Below are 15,102 nucleotides of genomic sequence, written 5' to 3'. Positions count from 1 at the left end.
TTTTCAGATCCCAAACTCCTCATGGATGGCACTGGCTGTACTTTCAGCAGAGCCACCCTCGCCCTCCAGCTCTTGCTATCCCCAATCTTTCCCCATTCCTCAGCTCAGCTCCCATCATCGCTCTCCCTGTGCCGACTCAGCGTCTCCCTTAGAACTCATTTGTTTGCTCCGAAATGCTTTGCTTCCTCTGCTTTGTTTCCCTGGACCTAACATTTTTATTTGATTTTATTTTATTTGCCTCCTTTCTCCCTCCACAGGGTGACAGCTATTTTATCACCTACAACAAGAAATGCTGAGCCTGTTGTGCAGGCAAAACATTTGCAAAGGGGCAGGGGGTACACAGAAAGCAGTAGGAAATTGATAAGGGTTGTAAAGTAGCTTTATAAAAATGCCGACAAGCCTGCTCAGGGCACAGAGCACCTGCACCTCTGCCCCCGGCAGCGCTTCCTTCAGATGCTCCTATTGTTTTCATTACTATTTGTGACTTGATCATTAATAAATTACTATTACTTTTTTTTTTTTTTTTTTTTTTTTTCCTGTTGGCTCCAGCCACCAAGGGAGCCAGCAGGTGCACCACTTTTACAATTAGCCCTCTGTAATGTATGGTTGGCAAGAAAAGTTGTCCACAAGCTGCAGACTTTACCAACTGCTTGATGGCAGCAACTAGAGGACAGTGTGCAGGAAAGCACCTTCATGTGGCAGCTCACACAGCCAGAGGGGTTCAGTCTCAAAATTGGGGTCCTGCTTGTGAAGGTGAGTGGTAGAGGCAGGGGAAGAACGTACACAGGCCATCTATGGGGTAATGAGATCACAGTAAGTCTTACTGAAACCATTATTTCCAGCATCTAAGATACTGTCCTGGTTAGAGGCAGCAGTGCAACTCATTAAACAGGAATCTGACTGATTAAACTGTTTTGGTTTGAGGAGGGGAAGTTTAGCAGTGAAATCAGAAAGTTGCTTCTCTCCATCTGCAGATTGTGCTCACTCACAGGCAGGGCTCTGGCTTTTCAGATCAGTGCTGTTCTCTGCGTTTGTGTTGGTAAAATTATGGTTGTAACAAATTCCCTTTGTGATAGAATATCATTCCCTCAAATACCACCATCACTGCATTGTCCTGTCCAGCAGCAGCTAAGTGGCACAGGCTGGGTGTTGTTTCAGTTCAGCCACATCAGGGATTATCAGCACAAGGAGTGTGCAGAGCTGTTGTGTAGTTTTTCCCCCCAAAAAAGACAGTGCAAAGCAGAAAGCATAAACCATTTGGTGATACCTACACAAGGCAAATGAAAAGTGAAAAATCCATTGCAAAGTAAATGACCACAGACCTCAGATCAGGCACGTAGCCAGCAATCCAGGGAAGCTGTGTATCTTTGTCTCTGAGACAGTTTTCTTCCAGTCCCAATGAACTCAGGTGTTTCACGTAGTTCTGATGGGAAAGCATGTTCCTCTCTTGGAGGAAGTCAGCTGGAACATGAAACTAATAAAGAAAGAGAAAAGAAAAAACATATATATTTAAGATGACATGCTGCTGAAAATCACCAGACTCAGAGCTTGCATTGAGCAGAGCAGGTTCCACTGATGCTGCTCTTCTGCCTTTGATAGCAGCTGTACAGGGTGCTCCAGAGAAGAACAAAGCAGCAACCCTGTGACAATCTGCCCCTTTTACTGCTGCAGGCACAGATCCAATCTGGGGACTGATTCATGCTTTGAATCATAAGATTAGAAGTCTTCTCCAGTATTTCCTTCCATAGAAGGAAATCGAACATCTCATAAGTGGCTTCCAAACAAGCATCCAGATTCCTTGCATCCTGCTAATGTGAACTGGACGTTAAACCAGCAGCCAAACAAAAAGACCGATTTGCTTTTCTCACACTACTTAATACCAGAATCAAAATGCATAAAATCAAAAACATTTCATAAGAACATCTTCATTTGCAGACTCAAGTCACTATGAATTGATCATAACAAATACAGGAGACATTGAAAGCTCCTCTCCTGTGGCTCTCAAGGTCCAAACCTCTAATCTTGGTCAGTGCATTTTCAGGCCACTGCAACCCAACAGGCACTTCTAAAAGAGCAGAAAAAAACCTAACAGGAGAATGCTGTCATGTCAATAGCTTTTCTAGTGAGTGTAATGAATGCAGACAACACAAGAGTACTTTGATAGAGGAATCCCATCTGTGTCTAACGAGTAAATCCATGCCACGCAGTTTGCGTTCAGTGCAACCTGTTTCCTTCCTGAGAAAACAGAACACCAGGAGACTTTGAGGTAGAGAATTTAAGGCAGAACCAGTTGGTACAGCCTTATTCAGGATAAATATGAAAGCTCAAGGCAGATTCTCTTGCCCCTACTGTAATATATGCTATAAGTTAAGATCTACATGTATATCCAATCGCATTTGTGAAGGTAGGGAGGGGAAAAAAATCACCGTGTAGTTAGACACAATTAAATGAGTTACATAAAGGGCACATCTTTAAAAAAAAAAAAGTCTGAAAACTTTGAAACTGAAGTGGAATGGAATAGCAGCATGAAATGTCAGAGCTGAGTTAAATCCCAGCTTCAGAATCAGTCCTCGATCCAGCCAGAATAGGTCACCCAGCCTTCATCCTGCCAAATTTACACTGTTTGTTGAAGTATGCAACTCAAAAAGTTAGAACCAAAAGCTGTCCCTCTCCACTGCAGCTCAAACACACCATTCTCCCTACTGAAAAACTGCCAGCGTTTTCTGTTTTCTCTTGTTCCCTTCCAGATTTATTCTTTCCATGCCCAGCTGTGAGCAGGGCAGTGAGCAGGGGGTCGGGGCTGTGCAGGCTTCATGGGGCAGCCTGGGCACTAGCTCCTGTATGCCTTGTGCAGACCCCATACCATGAAGCCATTAGAATTCCTCCTGCAAGCAGCATGCTGAGTCCCTTAGCTCCTTCCTTTCACTTGACCTGAACTATAGATTCTGCTGGTTGTGAGCTCAATCACTGTCCTCCCCAGGTCTGCTATTAAACCTTGGCTCTAAGAAACCAAGAAATTAATCTCTGGTGCCCGACTTTTTGCAGCCCAGCGTGCTCTACAGCAGCTATGCACAACCTCTGATCCCCAACTGCACGGCCTCATCCATAAACAAAGGTACCTTGTGGAGACTGGTGAACCCAGCTGATCCCTCACTAATATCTCCTGGAGCAAGCAGAGCACAAAGCCTTTCAGCTTGGAAGTTTTGCATTCTCTTACTCTTGGATTAAGAAATAAAACAAATTAAACAAGACCCTCACATCCCTACGGTCTTCATTTTCTACAGCACACCCATTGCAACGGGTGAAAAGCATTGCTTTTGCCAGTTACCAGACAGAGTGTTAGTGGGTGAGACAATGCCATGCATCCCTCTGCACTGCAGACCCAGCGTGGCACTGGGGCAGCACAGTGAGGAACAAAGCCACTGTGCATTTGTTAATCTGTCATTCACACTAACAGCTGTGGGTACACGCTGAGAGCCACGGGCAGGGGACAGCCACCAAACCACAGCCAGCAGCACTATCAGAGCAGAGCTGAAGCACTGGGACCTCAGGCCTGTCTGCAGTAATTTTCTTTTGCTGATAGTTACAAGGATCGCTGCAATATAAATTCCGCATGGAGTGCTGAGAAAGGAACGAGGCCCCGCTGCACCAAGCGCGGTGTTAGATAGGAAGAGATGACCATGTAAATAAATGGGGCACAAAGGAAGTATTTTTCCCAATTTTACAGGTGAGGAACCATGGCTAAAAGCCATAAATCAGTTTTATTGAGGGGATACATGGTATTTACAGGAGAAATAAGAACTGCGCCTCAAATCCTTATCCACTGCTCAGTCCCATTTTGTTCCTTTTCTGCTTTGAGGGCCAACAAAGCCCACCAGAACCAATCTTCGTGTCTGCCCATACAGGACAAAGGCAACTTACAATGTGTCCTCCTATCCCTCCAGCCCTGCAGCATGCAACTGCTGCCCCCAGAGACCACCACAAGGAGACCATCCTCACAACACACAGACGTGAGGCTGTCATGGCCAGGGCTGATGCAATTTGGGCACATCCCTCCCCTGCCCTGTCACCCAGCTGCCTGGTTGGCAGCACGTGAACCCATGCTTTGCATCTGCATGAAGAGTTCAAAGCTGGCAGTCCTTAATAATATAAGCACAGCTGCTTCCCTCCACAACTCCCCTCAAATCAAGCAGCCAAGATAGCTTTCTGAATGAACGAGCTATCTTAAGGCACTGAGTGAAATAATTTCTCAGATGCTCAATCTAGTTTTTGAAACAATCTGGAAATGACATTCTCATTAATTACACACCACGTATCTGGAAAATGACAGCGCTACTGAGCTGACAGTGACAAGGAATCAGAAAATAGCTTGTGCAGGTGGAACAAGTCATGGACAAACCTTCGTGTCTATATGGAGGGGATGGACAGAGCTGTGAGGGGCAGCACTGCAGGTGCCTAGAGACCATTTGTGCAGCAGAGCCACAGTGAGCAGTGGGTGATTTCACCCTCCTGGCACTCACAGAGGGAACTTCAAGCAGTGTTTCCCCTTTAAAAACCAAGACAAGCTCAGCCTGGACAATCATTTATATTTGCTTACTCCTTGAGCTTTGGTGCAGTGATTGCTTGCTGGGCTGGGAGCCTCCCAGCCATGTCATAGACCAAGAGGAAAGTCAGAGGTCTTCCCTGGGCTGAGTCCTGAGCAAGTCAATGGGAAGTAAATATAAACCATAAGCACTGAAGTAAGTGAAAATAAACTGTTTGGTGCATGCTTATACAATGACAGAAGTCTTTGCAAATTCATAAAATGGAGAACATGAAAAGCAGCAAATCCTTTTTAAAACAGGAAGGAAGTCAGGTAGGTGAGCAGGAAAAACAGCCCAGTAGTTAATGTGCTAATGTAGGACCTGGAAAACCTGAGTTTACAGGCCTGCAGTGGGCCCATAAACTTCTACATGCTATCACTGAAACTGGAGAACCACACTCCATTACCCCCAAAACTCAGGAACTGCTTATAAGAACTTCAGGAATTGGGTTAAGTCTCACCAAAAAGGGAAAACATGCCTGTTCGACGGAAGCCAACAGCAGAAGGCAGGAAAGCTCACATCACTTGAAACCACAGCTCGCAAGGAACCCAAACTGCCCAGGAGAACTGAGCCCACAGCTCCATGCAAGGCAACTGATCCCCTTCTCAGTGCACAAGAAAACAATACTCTGACCTTTAAGTAACAATTTTAGTTGTATCAAAAAACTGAAGTGACTTGAGAGCCATTTCTCTTGCTCCCTGGAATCATTTACAAGGGGATTTTTGCACCCAGGCAGAGCATGCAGGCAGGGGGCTGCACCCAGGAGCAGTCCATGCAGCCAGAGTTTGTCTTGGCAGGGAGCTGCTGGCTTCCTTTGCATACAGGGAGCAACCCGGTTCTGCTCAAGAACTGCCTGGTTTAGGAACACGCACCTCAGCAGGTTGGAGCCCTGCAGACAGGCTGCTTTCGTGAGAGAGGGCGTGAAAACAGATCAAAGTCTCAGAAGAAGTTTATTTTAAAGTATTTCCTACAGCCCGATCAGATTATGTTTTTAAAAGTTCAATTATCTTCTGATAAACTCAGCAGCCAAATTAGGAAACTAAATACAATTATTAAAGCATAAGAGAATAATTTCAGATCTGCTACAAGAGCCAATTCAAACTTAACAAGCCCACAGATCCTGGCAAGTAACTCCACACAGATCACTCAGCTTCATTTCAAACTAGAAGACCAGATGAATGCCTGGGATATGACTTACATTGATTCTCATGTTTTTAATCAAAACTTACACAGTCCTTTTAGCTGGCCAAACCCAGAACCAAGATTTTGTAGAAAGGTATTCAATTTCTCTATGGAATTGGGGGATTTGAGCAACCCCGTGCTGAGCTATCAAAGCAGTGCACAGAACTTACCTCCGGCGTGCAATGCAAAGCCTGAAAACTTGGAAGAAATATTTCACATAGTGCAGCATTTTGCAGAGCAATCTTTAATCCAGATGCTATCCCAGCAGCTGGGCTGATCTCCTCAACAACTTCAGTACAGTTCTGTTGTGGTCTTTTTTTCCTGAAGAGAACTTCTAAACTCACATCTTGTTGGCCAGTAATTCTGAATTCCCATTCACCAAGTGACCAGCAATGCACCCTGCCATTATACCATATAGCCATGCTCACTTGGGAGCACGGCAGCTGATGTCCCACAGCACACACACATTCATCAGAAGGGAGATGCCCACAGCTGAGGTTATCAAGAGTGGAAACTTCAGTATGCAACAGTGCTGCAGGTGAAGTTTCATCTGACACATTTAACCTTACATATTGTTGCATTTTCTCTCTTCCTGTAGGCAGCGTGGGCTCCTGGACATCACACATCAGTGGCACTAATGAGGAGAAGTGCTGACCACCAGTCAAGAGAAAACGATACCTAACACACCATCTCAGTCTGTAGATTACTGATACCATCATGTTTAAAGGGCAAAGGCCAAAAAGCACGAGCACAGGACCCTTGCCTTTAATAGGGTTGCCATATATACCCAAAACAAAACATACTTTTAAGCTGCCTGCATTTATAAACTCTTGAGGCCCATATTTGAAGGAAAGGGAAAACCTTCCATGCTGACAACTCCTCCCAGCAAGTTACAGAAAGGAGGTATTTAGGGGAGAACATGAATTCCAGCCCCTGATGGAAAAACACACTCCTCTTGCAGCAATTTCTGTTGTTGTATTTTTGTATGGGGGTTAAAAAAGGTTTGATTTTGCAGTTTAGCATGTTGAGGCCTCTCAGTGCTCGCTGTCGGAGGGTGCCGATTACCCAGCTTCATTCATCAAAGTGTCACTTTTCTGACAGCCATTAATAAATATACTGCCAGAGCCCCTCACACCTGGCAGCCATGGCACACTGCAACACACCGCTAACCTAATTTGCTAATTGCTGCTTTCCCCATTAATTTTAGTCCTGTCTTGTTTGGTGTTGACATGGAGGGAAAAAGAAAGAAGAGTGGGGAAAAAGAAGCAGGCAAGAAAGTAAGCTTTGGGAGTTTTCTGATTATTTCTTCACTTGTTCTTCCCCCTCCATCACCATTTACTTGGGGGTATCAGCTTCCTTTTTATCCTTGCCCTTTCTGAGAGGGCTGGCAGCAATGGCAATTTGGGCACTGTGGTGTGAGGGCTTAACAAGCTGCACACCATGTGTTACCCACATACAAGCCCAGACTCTGGCACTGTGTTTCTCTCAGCCCCCCACCCTGAGCTCCCAGCCTATGGCTGCACAACAGTGGGGCTTGGGGTGCTCTGTCCCCCAGACATCATCGGTCTCAGCACTTCACACCTGCCAAAATCCCTACTCTGTTAATTAAATTCCCATCCACTCTCAAGCGAACATCACTCAGTTCCATTAATCATATGATTTTTCTGATAAATATCCTCTTTAAGGCCCAGGTACAGACCAAGTCCTTTGTGACTAAGCTGGACTGAAACGCAGGTCTCCAGCCGAGGTCAATTAAGACAAGGAGTACCAGACCCATCAAGCCTTCAGGCAGTGATGAATTATTGTTGCAGCGCTAGTAAAAGTCTCCCTGCAGGACACTCACCAAGCTGTTGCACTTGGACCACACATTGGGGTCCATATGCTCCAAAGCTTTTCCTTGCCTGATTAGGTCTAGTGATGGCTGCCCGCACCCACTGCTCCAGCTCTGCCTCCCCTTCTCAGGAACAGTGCTCAATCACTGGGGGCACAGAGGCTCCCTGGGCTCTGCACAGCCATCACTTGGCCACCAATGCTTGGTTAAGGACACAGACACCTGTGTTCTGCAGACCTTTCCAGATCATTAATTCTTTTCTCCAATTAATGCAAGAAAAGGGTGCACTTACCCCACAGGTAAGGCCTGTGTGCATGCTCCTGTCCCCTCAGCCAGGCAGCTTGGGTCCATCTTTCTTGGTAAACAGAGCTTCCCACTGCCAAGACACTCAGACCACAACCACACAACATGAGGAATGGTCCTCTCAGTCTGGGACAGCATCCACTGCCAACCTGTGCCAAATACAAGAATTTTGGATGCTTCCTTAGCATTGGGAGGAAAGGAATGAAGGTGGCCAAGTTCCACCTTAAGTGGGTGATTGCAGTCTGCTAAACCCACAACAAATAACCGAGTCTCAAATACAATCCAAACACAGGGCATGTTTTAAAATTGCTTGCAACGAGACACTAGTAGATATGAGCATGAGAGGTTTTGCTGCTTCTGAGCAGACTTTGGTGCAAAACGCATGTTTTTCCCTAAAAGAAGCAGAAGGTTTAAACAGTTTTAAATTGGATAATACTACAAGAAGGCTCAGACTGTTTCGAAATGATGAGCTGGTAAGAAAACCCTTCTTTGAATCAGGATTATTACGATGATATTAGAGGATTAGCACAGGTCTGGGAGCAGGATTCAAGCAAACCTGCCAATTCTGGACATTGGACATTTTGACTGCCTTTGAACCCTTTAGCTATTCTGACAGTTAAAACTGTGCTGCCATGGCACAGCCCTGCTCCCAGCACTTACACCCACAGCTCTCCCTAAGCCACAGGTGAGATCAGTTTGTATTTCCTTTAGCACAGAAGGGCCAGGCTGGCACACACTCACCTTTATGGCTCGTTGCTACTCTGCCAGGGGCAGGACCCACAGGCCAAGCCTTCCAGGAGCCTTATAAGTCAAACACACTGTCCTGTTCCAAGTGGAGTTAAACAGGCCCAGTAAAAAGTAACAGCACTTCAGCTTTTAGCCAAAAGCCTCCATTCACAGCCCTTTAAAGTTAAATTTACTGCCTCCATTTAGCAACATCCCTGTGAAACTCCCTCCTGGTTCAGAACAAAACCTCTGTGCAGTTCAGCTGCGCTGTGGCAAACAAAACATTTCATCCTAGGGATCCAGCCATGCATCTGTCTGCCTTTATTCAGATCTCTGTGTCTCTTTATTCCCTTCGGTTTTCAACAGCTCCAAGCAACCAGATAGCACACCTCGTCCTGCTCACCTTTCTGCTATGGCTGAAGAGCTGATCACAAGGAGGAAAGCCACCAACATGTCTTTTTCCCCTGTGACAGAAGTGGATGCAGCTTTATTGAGCTTCTTGGGCTGCGTCTTCCACCACAGGCAGATCAAGAAAAACTACACAGGGCAGAGAATGAGTAAAATGATCAATGCTCTGCCCTGGAGTATGATAACTCCCATTTTTCAGGAGTCAAGGTTAGCTCAGGGCTTTAGCTGCTCTGCAGGATCAGCCCTGCCCTTTGAAGAACCAATTCGTTCCCTTGCACGAGGCTCACTGTGCCCTGACCCACCACACCACTGCATGTGCCACATGCTTTCTGCACACACACAGCCTTCGTGCTGAAGCCAAAAAGCAAGAAAGCAAGAAAAAAGTTTAGAGCATTTCCTAACAAAAGAGAAAATAAGGGAAAACATTCTGTTGAAAAATACCAGGTCAAATGGAGAAGGGAGTCCTTTCATCTTCCATGCTCTGGGTTGGTTTTATTACACTGCGAAGCCATTTTACTGAATTAGTATCGTAATCATGGCAGGATAATGGGGGTATGGAGCACTGCAGCACAAGCCAGATCCCTCAGCTGGTACAAACCAGCATGGCTCCATTAACTTCAGTGGAGCCAATTTATATCAGCTGAGGATCTGCCCTTTAGTTTTTACTACAGGAAAGCCAGACTACAAATGGGAGAAACCTATATTAAAAACAAATATCTTCAATCACAGCAGCAAGAATGTAGAAAATATTGGCTGAGTCAACTTTTATAGCAATGTTTTCTTTCTCTCCCAAGTGCTCAATTTTGAACACTCCCCTATAAAATTTTCCAAGCCTGGAGCAACTTTCCTCTTTCCTTTGGTTAAAGCCCACCTCACCTGATGGAGGCAACAAGGCTCTGGAGATGCTCAAGTCCTTTCCAGAGCAAAGTAGGGCTTAGGGAACTGGTAGCATCCCTGCACTGAGCCATCTCAGACCTCCAGCCTGCCAGCAGGGCAGTTGTGAAAATGGAGATTGGGCCACAAACATCTGCTCTTCTTGGGAAGCGTGACCCCTTCCCACAAGGAGAAGGTTACTCCAACAGCCCCCTTTAGGAATGCCACTGGGTCCCTCAAATGAAAGCGCACAGAAGAGCTCAGGGCCCCTCAGCAGCCTTGCAGCAAGCACCTTTTGTTCAAAGCCCAGAGCTGTTAATTAAAGGCTGGTGATTAATGATTAAACTCCACGTGGTTCCCATCTCAGGCTTAAAAAGTCCTCAGGATGCTGACTTTGCTGAAGGTTTCATTGTGAAGTTCTGGGATGTGAGGGGCTATTTATAGAGAAGTCCATCAGAGCACTGAAAGGAGGTGCTCCTTCCACATAATTAAGAAGAAAAAGAAAAAAAAATACAATTTCCAAAAAGCATAAAGGTCAAATATTTAGATGAGGTAAATAAGTGATCTGCCTGTATGAGCCGCAGCCAGAAACAAGAGACTATTTCTGTGTGTGCTTTCCCCAGCTGGGCACGTTCAGTTCTTGGACTCGGGTTTCTACAGGCAAATATTCTCCTCTCCCAGGGAGTTCAGAATTCATTGTCCATAAAGATCATGGATCCTCATGCCATATTGCATTCATGAATAATGAATACAAAGGATTTCTACATGCAGGATCTGATGCGTGGATAAGGGCAGCATTTATCCATCCTGCTCACACCCTGGCCTCTCTGCACCCAGCTCAGCCTGAGTGGCACAGGCTGTGGAAATGAAAGCTGGAGATCTCTGAGTTCTACATTGTTGTGGATTAATGTTTTTGGAAGCTTTGAAAACTGACTGAAGTTTAAATTATTTTAAGACACTGGTAATATAAATAATCTGGGTTCCTAGCTTTTGGTCCTTGCTGACCCATGACAGGCCAGGTTTCTTTCCTGATTATAAACTCTTTCTCTGACCGCATTCTATTAAAGAAGGTTGGTTTTTCCTATGAACGTTTGGAACAAACCTCTCTTCTTACAGAAATGTATATACTAGAACTCTTCCCAAAGCTAATAGCTCCTCATGGCACTGAATAGCTGAGTACCATACCAAGTCATACAAATGTTTTCACAGCTCCTCGTTTGCTTCAGCTCAGCAACCCACAAAATCTAGGAAATGATGGTTGGAAGGGCCCTCTGATCCCACCTGCTGCTCCATACTGTTGCCAGCACTAGGCTATGGTTTTAGTTCCATAAATAAGATGGGCCGCTTTGTCCTGTGCTATACCCATACAGTTATTTCTTAACCAAAGGCAGCTGTGCTGCTCAAGCATGATTTGCCCTTCATAAACCCATGCTGATTTTTCAGATTCTCACCTTGTTCCTTCAAACGCTCAGGTCTGAAATTCACCTTTGGGTGGATTCTCTCGGACCCATACATTCAAATACATCTGACTTCTCTGACAAGCCCCTGAACGCCCATTCCTCCACTTTTGGCTGCCCTTTTCCTTCCCATGATGGTTTTGACAAGAACTTCATGTACGTTTTCTTTGGTTTCACAACAAATGCATCAACAGTAAACCTCTGCTGAAACACCATATTTTCAAAACACAAGCTGAAACAAATCAATGTCTCCTCACATAAATACTGCCAAGTCTGAGCCCCACTGCCACCATTTTACATCTTCCAGTCTTCCCGTGGTGCAAAAATGTTTAATTGTGGTTTGGGGTTTTATCTCTCTCCAGCCTTCAATTGTACTTATGGGATGCATGTTAGACGTATTTACATTGAAAACTTAGATAGGAGATCTCAGAGCTTAGTTATGCCCTGTCACAGTGCTGTATATCCTAGATAGCTTGCATAGGTTTCAAGAGATTGCAGATTATTTTTATCCCCTTTTGTCCTCAGTAGTTAGCAAAAAATTTGGGTACTTGCAAGTTTTCCTCTTGTGTAAGGGGAAAAGGACAAACAGCGGAGTCAATGAGCAGATCCTGTCTGTTCACAAAGGACACTGAATGTCCCTTGTTCCCTTCCATGGCATTAAATATGAGAAGAGATTGCTGTGCAGAATTGCCCACACTGTGGCTCTTCTGATCAACACTCAGATCCAAATCCTCCCTCTAGTTTTTCTGACAAAACTATATTTGCAGTATATTTTGCAATGCTATCACTTTCCAATTTCATGGTCTTTCTACAAATATAGTTTATAAACCAGTCTGTAGCTTTTCCATGTATTCCACATGCTCCTGTTTCATATGCAGAAATATTTTGGGGTTTTGGCTGGTGGCTGCTATCATTTGAGCTATGTGGTTTCAAAAATGTCTTCTTACAACTATCCTAGTAAAGGAGTGGCACTTCTGCTTAGTCCATAATGTTACATGACTGGAATTCATTATATGGTTTTCTCTGCTTTGCTTTAGCTTGTGAAAGAATGCATTTGCAACACAGTGCCCCAGGCAGTTCATCAGCACCAGGGCTCAATCCCAGCATGACAGACATTACAGAGTCATGGAATATTCAGAGATTATATTCAGGTTACCGACACTGTGTGTATATCCTTATCCATCCTAGTGATGGTTCTCCTGGCTCCATGATTAAGATAAAAACTGCTTCCAGGGAAAAGAAAGAAAGGAAAAGGAATGGAAGATGCCTTTCGTGGTTAATTAATGCAAGCCTTGAACGAAGTACAACGAATAGGTCCGTTCCAGAATGGGAATAATTAGCCCTTTAATTAAACTTATCTTGCTGCTAGACAAGAGCAATGCTCAGCAACACCTGGCCTGGAATGTTCCCGTCTCTGCAGGCAGCAGATGGAGCACACAGACATGATCCACCTCCCTCCTACCAGGTACACGGTTGCCTGTGCCAGCAATTAAGGTCTGGGACAATGTCTGAATTATTGTGAACTCTGCCAGATATTTCCTAGTCCGATTTGTTCTCGGTAGGTAAAGCAGGACTTTTCTTGCTGCTGACAGTCCCCTCTTCCTTACCTTCCTCTCTGCCATTCTGAGACATGCTCCCCTTGTCATCCTTGGCAATGCAGAAATGAACTCAGATTTTGCAGCGACTTGCATGCAAGTATTTCTCAAAGACCTCAGCGGGGCCTTGCTGGAACAAACTCATCCAGGTGGCAGCAAGTGCAGTCCTGAAGGTGTTAACCTCCAAGATAACTGCTTCTTGGACCCTTTGGTACACTGATGGGGAAATCAATGAGATGTCAGGCCTTGGGGGATCCTTTTCACATCCCTCCTGAAATCATTACAATTAATGACAGAAATGGGGCAGCTAAAAGCCCATCTGATTCTGTGACCTTCCTCCAACCAGCAGCCAGCCTGGGAAAAACAAAAAGTAGGAGCAAGTCAAGCAGCCTTAGCAAGATACGTAACAACATATTCAGTATCTAGTGATAACATTATTCCCATGTATCAGGATACCGGAACCCAGGCAAACTTCCATCTCCCATTACTGCATGGCAAACAGCTCCTTAATGTAACCATATGTCATATGAAAAAGTATCATCTTTTGTTTATATTAAATTTGCAACCTGATAAATCATTATGATGTCTTTCATTTTCTCTTGTGAGAAACGCAATGATCAGGTTCTCCCTACGTGTTTCCTCCTGGCAGCTCAGGCTTTTATTCACTTCTATCACAGCAGAGATTCCTTTTCCAAGCTGAAGAATCCAAAGTTCGCATCTCCATAGAGTGTGACTAATTATTTTGTATTTTTACATCACCTTTGTTCCCCTTTGCTCTACCCTTCCGATTCCCAACATGTATTTGAGATAAGAGGACAAAAACATCACTGTCTATTCAAACTGTATACACACCAAAGGGCAAAACCAATGCATGTTTCACTCCCTAAAACATTCAACTTGGAAAGGCTTCCTGGTTGGTTTGCAGCGAAAATGTGCATGAATTTTCCACCCAACAGATTCAGTTTTAATGAGTAATGTTCTTTATCCGATTCATCCAGCGCTCTTAGTGTAATTATTTTGCCTATCCCACATATCTACATTAAGATTAATAAAAGATTCATCCAGCGCTCTTAGTGTAATTATTTTGCCTATCCCACATATCTACATTAAGATTAAATGGCACAAGGAAAGCAGTTTCTGCCATAGCACCATCAGCACAAAGGGGACTGTTAAACGTCCTGAAAAGCCAAAAGTTACTGCCTTTAAAATCTGGATTGCAAAACCAATGAGAAGAAAAAAAGTTCTGTAAGGATAAGGATAGAAACACTGGGAAATGTAAGGCTCACACTGAGGCATTAGAGTTGGTTGAATAATAATAAAACTAGACTCATTAATATGTTCACAAATAAGCATGCCAGATTTCTGGGGTGACATTAATCATGGCTCGCAATTATTCACTTGAAAAATCAGCATGAGAAAATGAAACATGATGTTTCATCCATTTTAGTACGCTTTCATTCTGTGAAAATTCACACCAGAATTTAGTGACTATTATTCTCTTGTTAGGAAAGGTTCTCTCATCCTATGCAGTAACATTGATTTGGAGTCTATTAGAACTAAACAAAAGAGAAAAACAGTGTTCTAGGGTGAGCTCATCCAATTCCAAGAAGGAAAAAAAAGGCATTTTATTAATAAATTAGAATATTTACCACTAGGCAGAACGAAGCGACTGAGTTTCTAACTGATTCTTCACAGGAAGCATTTTATTTGGAGCACTACTTATTTTTCAAGCGTAAGACAATCATTGACCATAAACAAGAGCATAATGGCTAATAAAGTGATCTTTAAGTCAGCTGTATCCATTTGTTGGAATATTCTGCTTTGTTTCATCCCCTGTTTAAAAGGAGGAGGAGACAGATAAAGTAAAAGTAGAGAAAGGCTCTACACACAAACCAGGCAGCTGGAGGGAGGTGGCTGATTGCTTTACTGAACTATATTCACCATTTTGTTACTGGGATGGAGATATTTGCAGTTCAGTTAACATCTGTGCATCAGCAGCTGCTAATATTGCACCCCAAAGCCCACAGTCCCCAATACTTTCAACTCTCCAACACAAACATCTGCAAACACAGTGTAGTTGAGGTCAGAAGATGTCAAAACCTACATCTTTCTTCCAAGTATTTCTGGCAACATCCTTGAACCAT

General features: G+C 44.2%; 1 long non-coding RNA gene across 1 annotated transcript; it reads right to left on the bottom strand.

Moving 5' to 3' along the window:
- Nucleotides 1–865: 865 nt before the first annotated feature.
- On the bottom strand, nucleotides 866–10,340 carry LOC146754959 (uncharacterized). Its single transcript, XR_014938551.1, has 4 exons — nucleotides 9,475–10,340; nucleotides 9,029–9,162; nucleotides 7,889–8,048; nucleotides 866–1,474 (listed from the first exon to the last, which is right to left on the bottom strand). It is a non-coding gene; the product is annotated as an uncharacterized LOC146754959 (long non-coding RNA).
- Nucleotides 10,341–15,102: the final 4,762 nt, after the last annotated feature.

The sequence above is a fragment of the Coturnix japonica genome, chromosome 37 (genome assembly GCF_054131305.1).
Source record: "Coturnix japonica strain WE chromosome 37, WE-NBRP24, whole genome shotgun sequence".
Taxonomy (NCBI): domain Eukaryota; kingdom Metazoa; phylum Chordata; class Aves; order Galliformes; family Phasianidae; genus Coturnix; species Coturnix japonica.
The sequence above is the reverse complement of the archived record's forward strand: the minus strand, read 5'-3'. Positions and strand labels throughout refer to the sequence as shown.